Source organism: Azolla caroliniana, unplaced genomic scaffold, assembly GCF_043228905.1.
Source record: "Azolla caroliniana isolate FFs.n. ecotype wild unplaced genomic scaffold, voAzoCaro1.0.p SCAF_17, whole genome shotgun sequence".
In the NCBI taxonomy this organism is placed as follows: Eukaryota; Viridiplantae; Streptophyta; class Polypodiopsida; order Salviniales; family Salviniaceae; genus Azolla; species Azolla caroliniana.
The window spans coordinates 5,382,800-5,396,623 of record NW_028230452.1 but is presented as its reverse complement, the minus strand read 5'-3'; the positions used below and the strand labels follow the sequence as shown (position 1 = coordinate 5,396,623).

The 13,824-nt window shown below is 44.4% G+C and overlaps 1 long non-coding RNA gene across 1 annotated transcript; it reads left to right on the top strand.

Annotated features, from left to right (window-relative positions):
* The first annotated feature begins 11,654 nt into the window (after positions 1-11,654).
* On the top strand, positions 11,655-12,254 carry LOC147852970 (uncharacterized). The gene is made up of 2 exons (XR_015531332.1): positions 11,655-11,911; positions 12,029-12,254. It is a non-coding gene; the product is annotated as an uncharacterized LOC147852970 (long non-coding RNA).
* Positions 12,255-13,824: the final 1,570 nt, after the last annotated feature.

The window sequence follows — 13,824 nt, the reverse complement described above, 5'->3', positions numbered from 1 at the left end:
AAACGTATTTAACATATTTTTAAATTGGGAGGTACTATGCGAGTATTAATATGTTAAATACATATGGTATCCGTACCGTACCTAATGTACCTAACAACCTTGGGTTCAACATGTCGGAGGCGAAACTGGTTGGATCGACACTTTCGGAAAATTGCAAGTTGTCCAGAAAGCAAAGCCTAAAGACAAAGTCAGAGAAGACGGATATGATGAAGATACCATATGCCCATGCCATCAGGAGCTTGATGTATGCGATGGTGTGTACCCGGTCAGACATCGGTTAAGTTGTAGGAGTAGTCAGCCGGTTCATGAGCAATTCCGGAAAAGAGCACTGGAACGCGGTCAAGTGGATACTCCAGTATCTAAAAGGTAGCTCGAGTAGGTGCCTCCAATTCGACTTCGGGAAACCCCTCTTGGGAGGCTTCACCGATTCAGATATGTCGACTGATGTGGATACTAGCAGGTCTACATATGGATACGTCATGACTTATGCAGGGGGAGCTGTATCGTGGCAGTCGAGGATGCAGAAGACGGTTGCATTGTCAACCATGGAAGCGGAGTACATGGCAACTGTGGAAGCCAGCAAGGAGGTAATCTGGATGAAGGACTTCATCGGAGAGCTAGGGATCCAACAGGAGGAACACTGGCTCCATTGCGATAGTCAAAGTGCCATCCACCTTGCAAAGAGTACCACTCCAGGAAAAAGCACATCCAGCGGCGGTACCATTGGATCCAGGAGAGAGTAGAAGATCAAGAGTTCATGCTGACGAAGATCCACATGGAGGAGAACAGGTCCGATATGTTGACCAAGGTGTTGACAACCGACAAGCTGGACACGTGCCGAAAGTGGATCGGGCTGACGAGACATCCCATGCCGGAGTGAAGGGGGAGATTGTTGGGAAATCGGTCCCTCCATATGGGATCCGGTTATGAATAAAAAGGGCCTAGTGAGAACCAGAAGAGATTTGGAAACCGGATCGAATGGACCCGGTGAGGACTGGAAGAGAAGACATATTTGTAAATGTGTTGAGTAAGCCTATTGAGGCTATATTTGTAAATAGCCCTAAGTTCATATAAGTATAAATATGACTTAGGGCAATCACTTTAGTGTGTGGACAATGGAGCGTTGTCATAGTGTTGTATGTGCATAACTGTTGTGTAGAGAGAGAGGGATACAGAGCGATACTCTGTTGCAACCGCCGCTTGGCGAAGTTTCAAAGCTCAAGGTCATTGCCTCCGAGTCTCTGATTGTACCTTTCTTATATAGTGACAGTTTGGAGTTTGTGGGCTCCCGTTGTTTTTCCCTATTAGGGTTTTCCACGTAAACATCCTGTTTACTCTCTATTGTTCGTGTGTGTACGTGCATTCACTCCCTTACTTCCCATCTCTGTGTTTGATTCTCATTGAAGTGATTCTAGACTCGGTTGTGGCCGAGGGTTTTTTCCGCACACGGACAAGGGGCCGGAGAGGAAAGAACCAAGACAGGGGGAGATAAGAAGAAAAAGGACGTTGAGTCAACTGGAAGAGTCGACATATCTAAACAAGTCGAAACAAGCGGTGATGACGGCAGAGTCAAAAAGGATAGAGCCGACCGGAAGGAGAAGGCCAAGACTTGGACATGGTCTGATGTTGTGAAAGGCCGGAAAAGGGGAGTCGGATTGGAGACAGCCAATCCAGACATGAGTTGGAATGAATCAGATGCACCCAATTCGAAAGAGGTGTTTGATTCGGATGAGCCAGATCACCTCGAAGCCAGACAGATGAGGAGGCAACAAAAGTCGACGCCGATACGGAGGAAAGGACGAGTTGACAAACACCGGACTCACGGTACTGAAGGAGTTGAGGTGGGCTTGTGGAGCAGACAAGCCGACCAAGGAGGTGGAGGTGCGCAAAACTGGACGGGTCGCGGGAAGTGGAACCAGACCGAACGAGGAGTGCAAGCATGGAGGGAGGACGCCAGTAAAAGTCGGACAGAAGAATCGGCCATCACAGATACTGACACAATGATCCGACCTCAAGTTGAGCTTGAGGGGGAGTGTTGAGAGAGCAAGATCAACTGGATCCTGTAAACGTAAGTGTTTGCGGAAGCGTAAAACAGAGAACAACATAGAGAGAGAGAGAGAGAGAGAGAGAGAGAGCGAGAGAGAGAGAGAGAGAGTAGAACGCAATTTCAAAATTATATCAAGACTTACTTTATACACTGTGCTAAGTAGCACTATTTATACAAGTCCTCTTGGGACTGACAGAAGTACCATGTACTTCAATGCTCACACGAGCATCTGACACTTACTACGAGACTATAGCTACCTAGTAGTCTATCCTATACTAGGCTTCCGATTGGACTGCCGGTTACGGATTGCACCCGGCCTCCACTGCTTGCCGGTTCGGTTGCTCACCGTCATACCGATCCGTTTCGCCCGATCCGTCTCGCTCACCGGCTCCGGCTTATTCAGCCGATCCGGCTCCGGTTGAGCTTGCCGCTCAACACTCCCCCTCAAGCTCAACCTGAGGTGGGGTCGTAGTGTCGACCTTTGTGGCAGTCGGTTCTTCCAACCGACTTCTCCTGGCGTCACTCTGCCTTGCTCGCGCTCCTCGTCCGGTCCGGTCCTGTTTGCTGCGACCCCTTTGGTTCTGCACGCCTCGACCCTCTCGGTCGGCATGTCTGCTCAATAGGCCCATCTCAGCACTCACGTTGCTGTGACTCCGGCGCTTGCCGATCCGTCGGTTCTCCCACAATGGCATCGACTTCCGTTGTGTCCGTGTCCCCTTGGCCTTCAGTCGATCCGTCTTATCCGGATCCATCTGTTGATCCGAGTCAGCTGTCTCCGACTCGTTCCAGCTCTTGTCCGAATCGGTACACTCCGATTCGACTTCCGGCGTCAGGCCTCTCACCACATCGGACCACTTCCGAGTCCTGGCCTTCTCCATGCTTCCCTCGGCTTCTTCAGCTGGTGAACCGAAATCGAATTCTTCATTCGACTCTGTATCATGGTTAGTACCGTCGTGATGACCTCCGCACAACATGCGCTTCTCTTCCTGAGTGCACAACTCTTCTTCACAGCCGCTTGCTCCGACCTGTTCGGATGTGTCGACTTCCTTCTTCGACTCGACTTCCTTCAGCTTCTTGTCTCCTCTTCTTCCGGCTCTCCTCTTACCGACGGGTTCAACAGGTTTTTTTCCTTTGCACGTTTCGGTAGAGACTTTGCCCTTGCTTCTCCCCCTCAAGTGCGGCACGTCGAGATGCTGAATACCAAGCATGTCGGTAAATTGCTGCAACTTGTCCGATCCGAGCGGCTTGGTGAAGATGTCGGCAACTTGCCGATCCGTATGAACATACCGTAGGTCAACTTCACCGTTCAGGACCCGCTCACGCACAAAGTGGTAGTGCACCTCGATGTGCCTTGTGCGAGCATGGAACACAGGGTTCCTAGCGAGCTGCAGGCTGCTCATGTTATCGCAGTAAATCGGGATCAGGGTCGGTACCTCGATCCGCATGTCTCGCAGCAGTCGCCGAAGCCAGATGGCTTCACAGGTGGCAACGGTAGCGGCCCGGTACTCAGCCTCAGTGCTTGACAAAGCCACTGTGGGCTGCTTCTTGCTGCTCCACGCAACAGCCGCACTACCTATGGAGAACATGTATCCGGAAGTGGAGCGGTGATCAGACGCATCGCCGGCCCAATCAGCATCTGTGTAACCGACAAGCTCTTTGGGTATACCTCGCCGGTATAGCAGTCCCCGGTCCTTAGTGCCGCTGACATACCGTAATATTCGTTGCGCGCACTGAAGGTGCTCCATGGTCGGCTTCTGCATGAACTGGCTTACCATGCCGACCGGATAGCTGATGTTGGGTCGGGTTATGGTTAAGTAGATCAGGCTTCCGACAACCTGTCAGAACCGTTTCTCATTGCAGGCCGGTCCGGAGTTGGGACGGAGCTTCTGGTTCCGGTCCAGGGGTGTGGAGACAGGTCGGCAATCCGTCATGCCGAACTTATACAGCATATTCAACACGTAATGTCGTTGTGAGAGCAATATGCCTTCGGGGGCCCGGATCACTTCGATCCCAAGAAAATAATGAAGGTCCCCCAGGTCCTTCATTTCGAATGCGTCCGACAACTGGGACTTGACGCGGTTGATTTCGGGAAGACCCGGTCCGGTGATGACTAAATCATCCACATACAAGAGTATACATACCGGACCGTCAGAGCCTTGCCGGATGAACAACGAAGAGTCTGACTTAGAGACAACAAACCCCAGCTTACGCAACCGGTGCGTGATCTTCGCGTTCCAAGCTCGGGGGGCTTGCTTCAAGCCGTAAAGCGACTTCTTCAGTCGGCATACCACCGATTTGTTCATCTCCGATTGAAATCCGGGGGGCTGAGTCATGAAGACTTCTTCTTCAAGCTCTCCTTGAAGAAAGGCGTTCTTCACATCCATCTGGTGAAGATGCCACCCCCTTGCCGCAGCAACCGCCAGTACCACACGAACCGTCGTCATCTTCGCCACAGGAGCGAAGGTCTCGTAGTAGTCGATTCCGTCGGTCTGCGCATATCCCTTCGCCACTAGCCGGGTTTGTACCGGTTAACAGAACCGTCGGCGTTGTACTTGACCTTGTACACCCACTTGCATCCGATCTGTTTACAGTGACAGGGAGGATCAACTAGGTCCCAAGTTTCGTTGGCATCGAGTGCCCGCATTTCTTCGTCCATAGCGGCACGCCAATTTGCGTCCCTTGCTGCTTCTGCGTAGCTCTCCGGCTCACGCACTTCTGTCACCTTAGTCATGTACGCATAATGATGCGCCATGTATTCATTGTACCCGTACCGCACGACGGGATCCTTCTGACGGGTTGATCGGCGCAACGCACCGTCACCTGATTTGAGGCCCTTCTTGGCCAGTTCGGTCTTCGTTACCGAAGATCTGCCTTTCTCCTTTCCGGAGTCGGATACGCACCGATCCGACTCATCGTTGCCGGTTTCGAATTCCGGCATCTTCCTCTTCCCCTTCTCTTTGCGCGTGAACCGTTTTCCTCGGTTCCTTGCGCGGGGAGAGCAAGGGAGAGTCTCCACCACTTGCCGTCTCTTCATCCGACTGGTCCAACTGACTCAGTCGCTCGTTCGGTCCACTCAACCGAAACGATTCCGGACTCTCATCTTGAGTCCCGGCTTCATCATCCTCTTCCAAGGCTGATTCAGGCTCACTGGCCTGATCTTCCGGCATTGGGTCGGGATCGGAAGTCGGAGTCGGTACGGAGTACCAGGATGCCGATTCGTCGAACCCGACATCCCGGCTAACTCGGACTTCCTTCGTCCGGGGGTTATAGCACTTATACCCCATTTGCTCTTGAGCATAGCCTACTAGGATGCATTTTTCTGATTTTGCATCCAGCTTCCTCCGCTTCTGATCCGGCACATGCACATACGCTATGTTGCCGAATATCCGAAGGTGTCTTAAGTTCGGCTTGCGCCCGAAATATAGCTCATGAGCTGACACCTTGTCACCAATGCAGTTTTGTATGTAGACGGCCGTTTGGACCACCTCCGCCTAGTAGAACCGGGGCATGCTCTTCTCCTCCAGCATTGTCCTTGCTACTTCGACGAGTGTCCGGTTCTTCCTTTCGGCCACACCGTTTTGCTCCGGTGTGTATCTGCAGCTGAACTCTCGCCGAATTCCCTTCTGCTGCAGATAACTAGTGAATTGGCCAGAAAAATATTCCTTTCCGCCATCCGACCGAAGGCATTTGATCTTCCTCTCCGATTCCCGTTCCACCATCTTCTGGAGGCTCCGGAAACAGTCGAAGACTTCGCTCTTCATCCTCAATGAAGCACCCGAGGTGCGTAAACCGCACCTGCATCCCTTGGTCGACAATCTGACCGACGACGAAAACCTTTTTCAGGTTCCCCCAAGCATCCTTCGGTGTCTTGGCGTCACGGATGTGGCTGAGCAGCTGATCGCCGACACTGGATGCGAAGCAGTACATCACCCTGCTTGCCGCCTGTTCCCATACCGGGAAGTCCTTGTGTGCCGAGTCTGGCGCCACATCATTCGCTCCTTCGATATAACTCCAGTACCCGTGTCCAAGCAGGTACTGGTGCATCTTGTAAGACCAGGATGCGTAGTTGCTCCTGTCGAGCTTTTCCACCGGGAGCGACGTAGCCATGCCTCTATCCATGTCTTCTACTGTGTCTGTTTTCGACCTGTTAGGGTTTTCTTCTCAAGAGTAAATGTCTGCAGCAGAGGTTCTCAACCCTCGCGCTCTGATACCATGTAAACGTAAGTGTTTGCGGAAGCGTAAAACAGAGAACAACATAGAGAGAGAGAGAGAGAGAGCGAGAGAGACAGAGAGAGCAGAACGCAATTTCAAAATTATATCAAGACTTACTTTATACACTATGCTAAGTAGCACTATTTATACAAGTCCTCTTGGGACTGACAGAAGTACCATGTACTTCAATGCTCACACGAGCATTTGACACTTACTACGAGACTATAGCTACCTAGTAGTCTATCCTATACTAGGCTTCCGATTGGACTGCCGGTTATGGATTGCACCCGGCCTCCACTGCTTGCCGGTTCGGTTGCTCACCGTCATACCGATCCGTTTCGCCCGATCCGTCTCGCTCACCGGCTCCGGCTTATTCAGCCGATCCGGCTCCGGTTGAGCTTGCAGCTCAACAGATCCCGATCGGCTAAATAAGCCAGAGCCGGATCGGTATACAGAACTATGAGTTGGATCAGATTGAAACTGGTAGGCCATTAGAGGCCTACGGATCTAGCCTAGTACATAGGCATATTTTTGGGAGTCAGTGTCAGTCGCTCGTATGAGCATTGAAGTACCTGTCAATACTTCTGTCAGTCCTCTATGGACTTGTATAGAAGTTCTCTCTAAGCACATTCTATGTACAGAGTGTTATTATTTTGAATTAACTTTTAGCTTTCTGTTCTCTCTGTCTCTCCCCTGCGTAAGGTCTCTATTAAACCTTTCTTCTCAATATTTTGTTGTTACCCGGTACAGGCGGTTTTGTATCATAAGCTTCCGCACGTTTACTTTAACATGAAGGCTCTAAGAAGCCAAAGTGAGAAAAGCTCAATCTAGTTTCTAAGAGTTTGAGCAAACCACCTATGGGTTAGAGGTTGCCTTATGGAAAAGAAGACGGAAGATTTTAAGGTAGGCTATGAGCAAGTGGGACAAACACAATCTAGGGCAGGGTAAGTTGCCAAATTTATGTAATAAAGATGGTTCACTATACATTATAACTGAAAAACATGGATCTCGGATTCCCTGTACTTGAAAAGGGTTGGAATTGAGATCCAAAAAATCTATCATGACTCTCGAGGGGAAGTCTTTGTGTTGATGAGACAAGTTTTCGAGTGAGACAATTCAATGATCCAGTATACGTCGATTTGGTCAAAGTCATGTAACTTTGTTTCCCAGACTCAAAATTTTGAGTTGGAAAATCCAACGCATTTCTTGTTTTACCACGAAAAATTCAAACAAGGATTTGAAAAAGATATCTGAATGTATTTATTTAAAAAATCGTAGGTAGCACGAGCAAATACAACAAGAAAATCCTCGGTTCTAATCCATGGAGTGGTAAAGAAGACGAAAAGAAATGTAAGTAGGTAGGAGTAAATGGAGAAGAAAATATCGCAAGTAGAGGGAAAGAGCCTCGGGTTTCGGTGCAAGTCCCAACAAATGAAGACCATGTTGTTGTTCGTCGTTGTTGGTCTTGCACACCATCTTGATTTGCAACCCTAAGGTCTCTCAAGATTCCAACAACGCTTCCGCCTCGTTTCGAAACACCCCCCCGTAAACAATGAGCTCTCCTCACTCTTTTATAAGATCCGAGAGGATCTCTCACAAATAAAAATAGTTGGCGCTATTTTTAAATTTCTTATTTAGCATGCATTCGTTTTTTTCCCACTTGCATGCTCTACTTTTTCTCTATTGCGTAATGCTAGCAAAAAATCAAATTGGACTCGGACCCTTGACCTCCCACTCATAACATAGAATTTTACCTCATTCCACCTCAGATTTCTTATCATACCATTGCTCTTTCCTTCAACAATATCATTTCCCCGTCACTTCGATTCTTTATTGTCTTCATTGCCCATTCTCTTTTTTTACCTTCCATCTTAATCCGCATTCTCTATTTTTGTTTCCCCATAACCCTCCTTTTCAACCCCTCCCATCTTTTGTGTTTGTCTTGTCCTTTTCTCCCCTATTTCGCTTCACCTCTTTGACCATCATCATTTCCCTTTTCTGGCTACCTCATCCAAGTCAACTAACCCCCAAAATTACTCCATTATCACTAGGTCTAAAGATCTCAAATTCCACCTTACCTTCTCTCCATCTTTTCCGCAACATGACCATGACCTCCACCACCCCATGATTATACATCATTGGAAGGTGTGTGAAATAATGCATCTAGGAATGTGCACTCATTAGGTTCAGGGAGGGGATGTTAAGTACCTAAAGGGAGAACACATAGAACCTAGGAAAGGGTTTTGTGTCCCCCATTATGTGAAAGAGGATGAAGATCATTGCACTTAAAAGATAGAAAACATAATTGCCAACTTTTTGGCCTATCCAATGCTTCTTTGCTCACTACATGCTTTACTCTAACCTTTGCACTAATAACTTGTAATAGTGTGAGCTCCTTGATTTATAGAAGCATGGATGTTTCTAAGTGCATGTTCATCTTAATTAAATTGTTTAGGTATATTGAATAAACTCTTAAATTAATTAACTTGTCTGTCTATTAATGAATTATCTTGTGAAAGAGTTTAGCAAGGTTCGTTTGAGTCATTAGCTTGACCATTAGTATCGAGGAATGATTGATGACCATTCTTACCCATGTCAGCAACAATTGACTAGACAACAACTTGATCCAACAACACAACCTCAGTAGAGAGGTATAACTCTAGTTGGGACAAAGACGCACTTGGCGTTACTCTCAAGATCTAGCAAGGTTTAAAAGAATAAAAGGAAACTAGTTGGTAAGTCTATACTTATGGAAAGAATAAAACAAAAGGAAGAAAAGGAAAAGTGAGTACCCAATACACAAATGCTATTCCAATGCTCTCCCCTCCAACACAACCAACTAGATTTCATCCATATGCTCATCATCGTCATGATGCATACCATAATGCTACCATATCCTATACCCAACTCAACACATGATGTAACACTATCTTTTGCTACAAACACTACATCAACCGTGAAAATTTATTAATTTCTTGTAAACATAATTATGGTTGGTTTTCCATGTGTGACCATTTTATCAACATATGAAGAGAATCACCTTTTGATTGCTCTTTAAAACATATGGTAGGCCCATGTATAAATTTGTCTATGTGAAAGCATTCCCATGCGCTGACTGGTTGATTCTCCAATTCTAACTTTTTGCTACCACCCATTCCTTTACAATAGAAAGGCCTCAATTGTACAAATTTAACTACATATTTGTAATGAAAGGCTCAAATAAAGCAATCCCAATCCAACAAACTAGTAAGATTTATGAGAATTTAATAAATAGTGAGATAACATTGATGAAAATAGGTCCATTACATTTGTGAGCACTACCAACCTAAGTATGCTCCACCTCCCCATCAACGCGGGAACTTGTGCTTTCATGGAAGATACATACATTCCTCTCACTTAAAATATGTGCCCCACGAGAGGTTAATAGATATTTTATATGCAAAAAATAAAGTTCCAATTTGAACAAACTAGTTCTCTGACAAAACTTAGAATGATTGACTTGCTTGATTAAAGTGATATTTGTAGAGCTTTAAGCATTACCATATCACCTAGGTTTTTTTTTTCTAGTTGTAACAATTTATATTACTAGAGAGAAACCTCAAGATTAGGTGGCAACCTTTTCCTCCACCGGTCACTTGAGAATCTAAATAATGTAAATTGCTTTCTACTAATGAATGGATATCCGTAACAAAAAAAAAGATTAGGTGGAAACCTTGAGAACATGCGTGAACGCATAAACAAGCATGTTATGTGATAGCGAATGAAGGGCTAAAGCAATGTGCATGCATCTCTAACAATAGTAAACCATGCTATATAACCTAATTAGGTCGACTCACTAAGATGACCACATGGATATCTTTGTTGAATCAAACAATTCAAAAAACCAATTAGCATTACACAACTTATATTTACCTAGTGTCTATTGGATGATGCACTATCTTTCACCTAATCAAACTGATGTGTTTTGTAAGCATGTGCATCTACCATCATGATGACAATGAATGAATGTTGTGTAACCATTTGGTTAAGTGTGTGTCCTCTTAAGTGTGTCATTCTATTAAGTGTGCTTTTTATAGAGGTCAAAATCCAGATAAAAAACAAATACATCAAATAAAATTGAAACTATGTTCCAAACATTCAAAAACAACAAAAATACCAACAAAAATTCAAACTATGTTCCAAACATTGTTTCTATCTCTCCATTCATTAGGTATGGCAAAGCACTAGGAAAGAAATCCCTCATAAATAAGCCCTCCAATTAAATGCACAATAATTGCAATCCAATCTATGCCCTATTAGAAGGTTGATTTTGTAAGTTAGAGGAGCCAATTAATGCATAACAAGCAAAATGCACTATTACAAGGTTGATTTCTTATGTTAGAGGAGAGTGGCATCAAGTGAAGCATAAGATAAAAGGGAAGGATGTTGCCATACAAAGGGAATAAAAAAATACTTATGGTACGACATTACCAAAAGATAATTTGAGATTGAATGAGGGGTTTAAGAAAAATCCTTGGTAGAAACAAGTGCGAAATTAGAGATTGTCCAACCAATTACAATTCGATTCTTTAGGAAGGGTGGTACGACCTCAATTAAATCAAGGACTTCGTTCTCGTGGACCTAGACAACAAAGCCCTAATATTGGTGGAGAGGATGTAGTACACACAAATCCTTATGCAGCTCTTGAACAAGTAGTTAGTACATTCATGAATACACTTGCTCATAAAGAGCAAGTTCTTACCAAAGGTGTTAAATGAAAGTGGTATCATGGAATGTGAGAGGGGCATCTTCTCCTCATAAGAAATATATATTATGGAAAACTTTATTTGATAAAGATTGGGATGTTTTATGTGTAGTTGAACATAAGTGCCATGATATACCAGGATATGTGTTACATTTGCATGGATATTCCGCATATTATGCAGGATAGTTATCACATCATTATTTAGGGGTTGTCATGATTATTCGTGATTCGTTTTGTCCACATATAGTCTATAATGATTCATATGGACGTTTTTTGGTGATGGAAGTCAAGTATTTTGAGGATTTGATATGGTTGGTAGGAATCTATGCACCCAATAATGCTAATCAACGTATTGAGTTATGGTCTTCAATGTATCCATGGTTATTAGTGGGACATGTGGGTTTGTTAATGGGTGATTTTAATGTGTGTTGATGCTTCACAATCTACTTCACGATTCTCATTGATGGATTCTCCTGAGCAAGCAGTTTGGGACAAATTGGCATCAGAGGTTTTGAAGTTGGATGTATGGAAATGGTTGCATCAAGATGAGGTTGGGTTTACATTTCAGTCTATGCAATACAAGGAAACATGGAGTAGGTTAGATAGAATGTATGTTATGCATGATGAGTTCGTTTTGTCAAAGATGCTTAATATGTCAATTATGCAAGAGGTTGTGACATCGGATCATTTTCCCATATGTTTTGAGTTTAATAAACATGGGGTAGATATGTACAAAACATTGCTTCAACGAGTTCCTTTGAGGTTTAATTCTTCTTTATTATTACATTCTTTATTTGATGCCTATATGCAACAAATTTTTGGCATGTTTTCAGAACAAGTTATTTCAAAAGGATGGCATGCATGGGATACAACACTACAAAACATCAATGATATTCATCATATGTATGGTATGACTAATGCTAAAAGACGTAAGAAATTGATTGATAAGTTTTCATATATTCTTACGCGGTGCATTGTACTATTGATGAATAATCCACATGATGAAGAGCTTTTGAATGTTCAAGTTCAAGTACAGGACATTGTGAAGAATTTATCTTGTCAAAGTTATCAACAAACAAGACTACGTCAATTAAAGGAGGGATTTATAGATAATCAATCACAATCTCATATGTTTTTTCAAGGATTAAGACCACCATATGCTCGTTCAAATGTGGTACAAATTAAGATAGGGGATGACATTGTTGTAGACCCAGTCAAGGTTATTGAGTTATGTATTACTCATTTTAAGAATTTGATTGGGCCAGAGTTTATTATTAACGAGGATGACTTGAAAGCACAACAAGAGTTTTATAATGTAATTGGGAGTGCCGTGAATACAAATATTTGTCAAGAATTGGATGCTGATTTTGAAGAAGCTGAGGTGGAAAAGGTATTGTTACACCTTCCAAATGGTAAAAGCCCTGGCTAGGATGGTATTACAAATGAAGTTTTAAAGAAGTATGCTAGCATGCTTAAGAGTCCATTCACACAAATGTTTCAACAATGTTGGGATTTTGGTTTCATGCCTGAGAGCTGGAAGGTGGGCTTAATCAAATTGATACCAAAGGTACCATCTCCGGAATCATTTCATCAATGGAGGCCTATTTCATTGATGGGAGGGTTGTACAAAGTGTTTGCAAAGATATTATCCAACAAACTTAAGAAGTTCTTACCTCAACTTATTCATCCATCTCAGTATGGTTTTATTACAGGTAGAAATATATTGCATAATGTTTTGAATGTTCAAATGGCGATTGATTATGCTCGACATACACATCAAGAAATGGTTATGGTGCAATTAGATTTGGAAAAAGCATGTGATCATGTTAATTGGTCTTTCCTCTCAAGTGTGATGTATAATATGGGGTTTGGTCCTCGTATGTGTCGACTTATCTTTTTGCTAGGGCAAAATGCAACCTCCCATGTGATGCTTAGTGGCGGAGTCACTCCGAAAGTGTTTCTTACTAGATCCGTGCGGCAAGGATGTCCACTAAGCCCATTGTTATTTGCTATTGTTACACATCCTTTGCTAGTAATGTTGTCAAATCTTGCGGCTAGTGGTGATATTGTGGGTTTGCATCTTCCTTCTGGTGGACAATCGGTGGCACAAGCATTGGCAAATGATTCTTTTATGTTTTTACAAGCCTCAAGAAAATCTTAAAAGGAGTATGCAAGTTTGGGATCAACTTGCTTTGGTTTAAGGGTTGTATATGTTGAAATTCCGTGCTCGGCCACAACCGAGGAACAGGATCGATTCTCAGAAAACGGGAAATATAAGAATGCACGAAAACAATAGAGAGAAGGGTACACTGGATGTTTTACGTGGAAAACCCTAAATGGGAAAAACCACGGGAGTGGAAGACTCCAACTATCACTATACGCGGGGAATGTACAATGGCGAGCTGCAAGGCGACGACCTTGAGCTCGCTGTCCTCGCCACAGGCGGCGGTATTACACAGAGGCGTCGACCTCTTCGTTCCTCTCTCTCTCTCTCGGCTGCTCTCTTCACTCTCTCTAAGTGAAAACAGAAAAAATGAGTAACAACAAACAAACTGTTTGCCCTAAGTCATATTTATACACATATGACTTTCGGGCTATTTACAAATATAGCCTCAAGGGCCCTTGGCAAACATATTTACAAATATGTCCCCGCATCCGGATCTCTCTCCGGGTACATAGGTCATCCGGCTCCGTAACCAGGGTCGTCATCATCCGGATCCGTAGCCGGGTACTCTTGATCATACGGTTCCGTAACAGCCTCCGGGCTTGCCATCATTCATCTCCGGACATCCCATCCGGAGGGACCGTAATCCCAACAAAC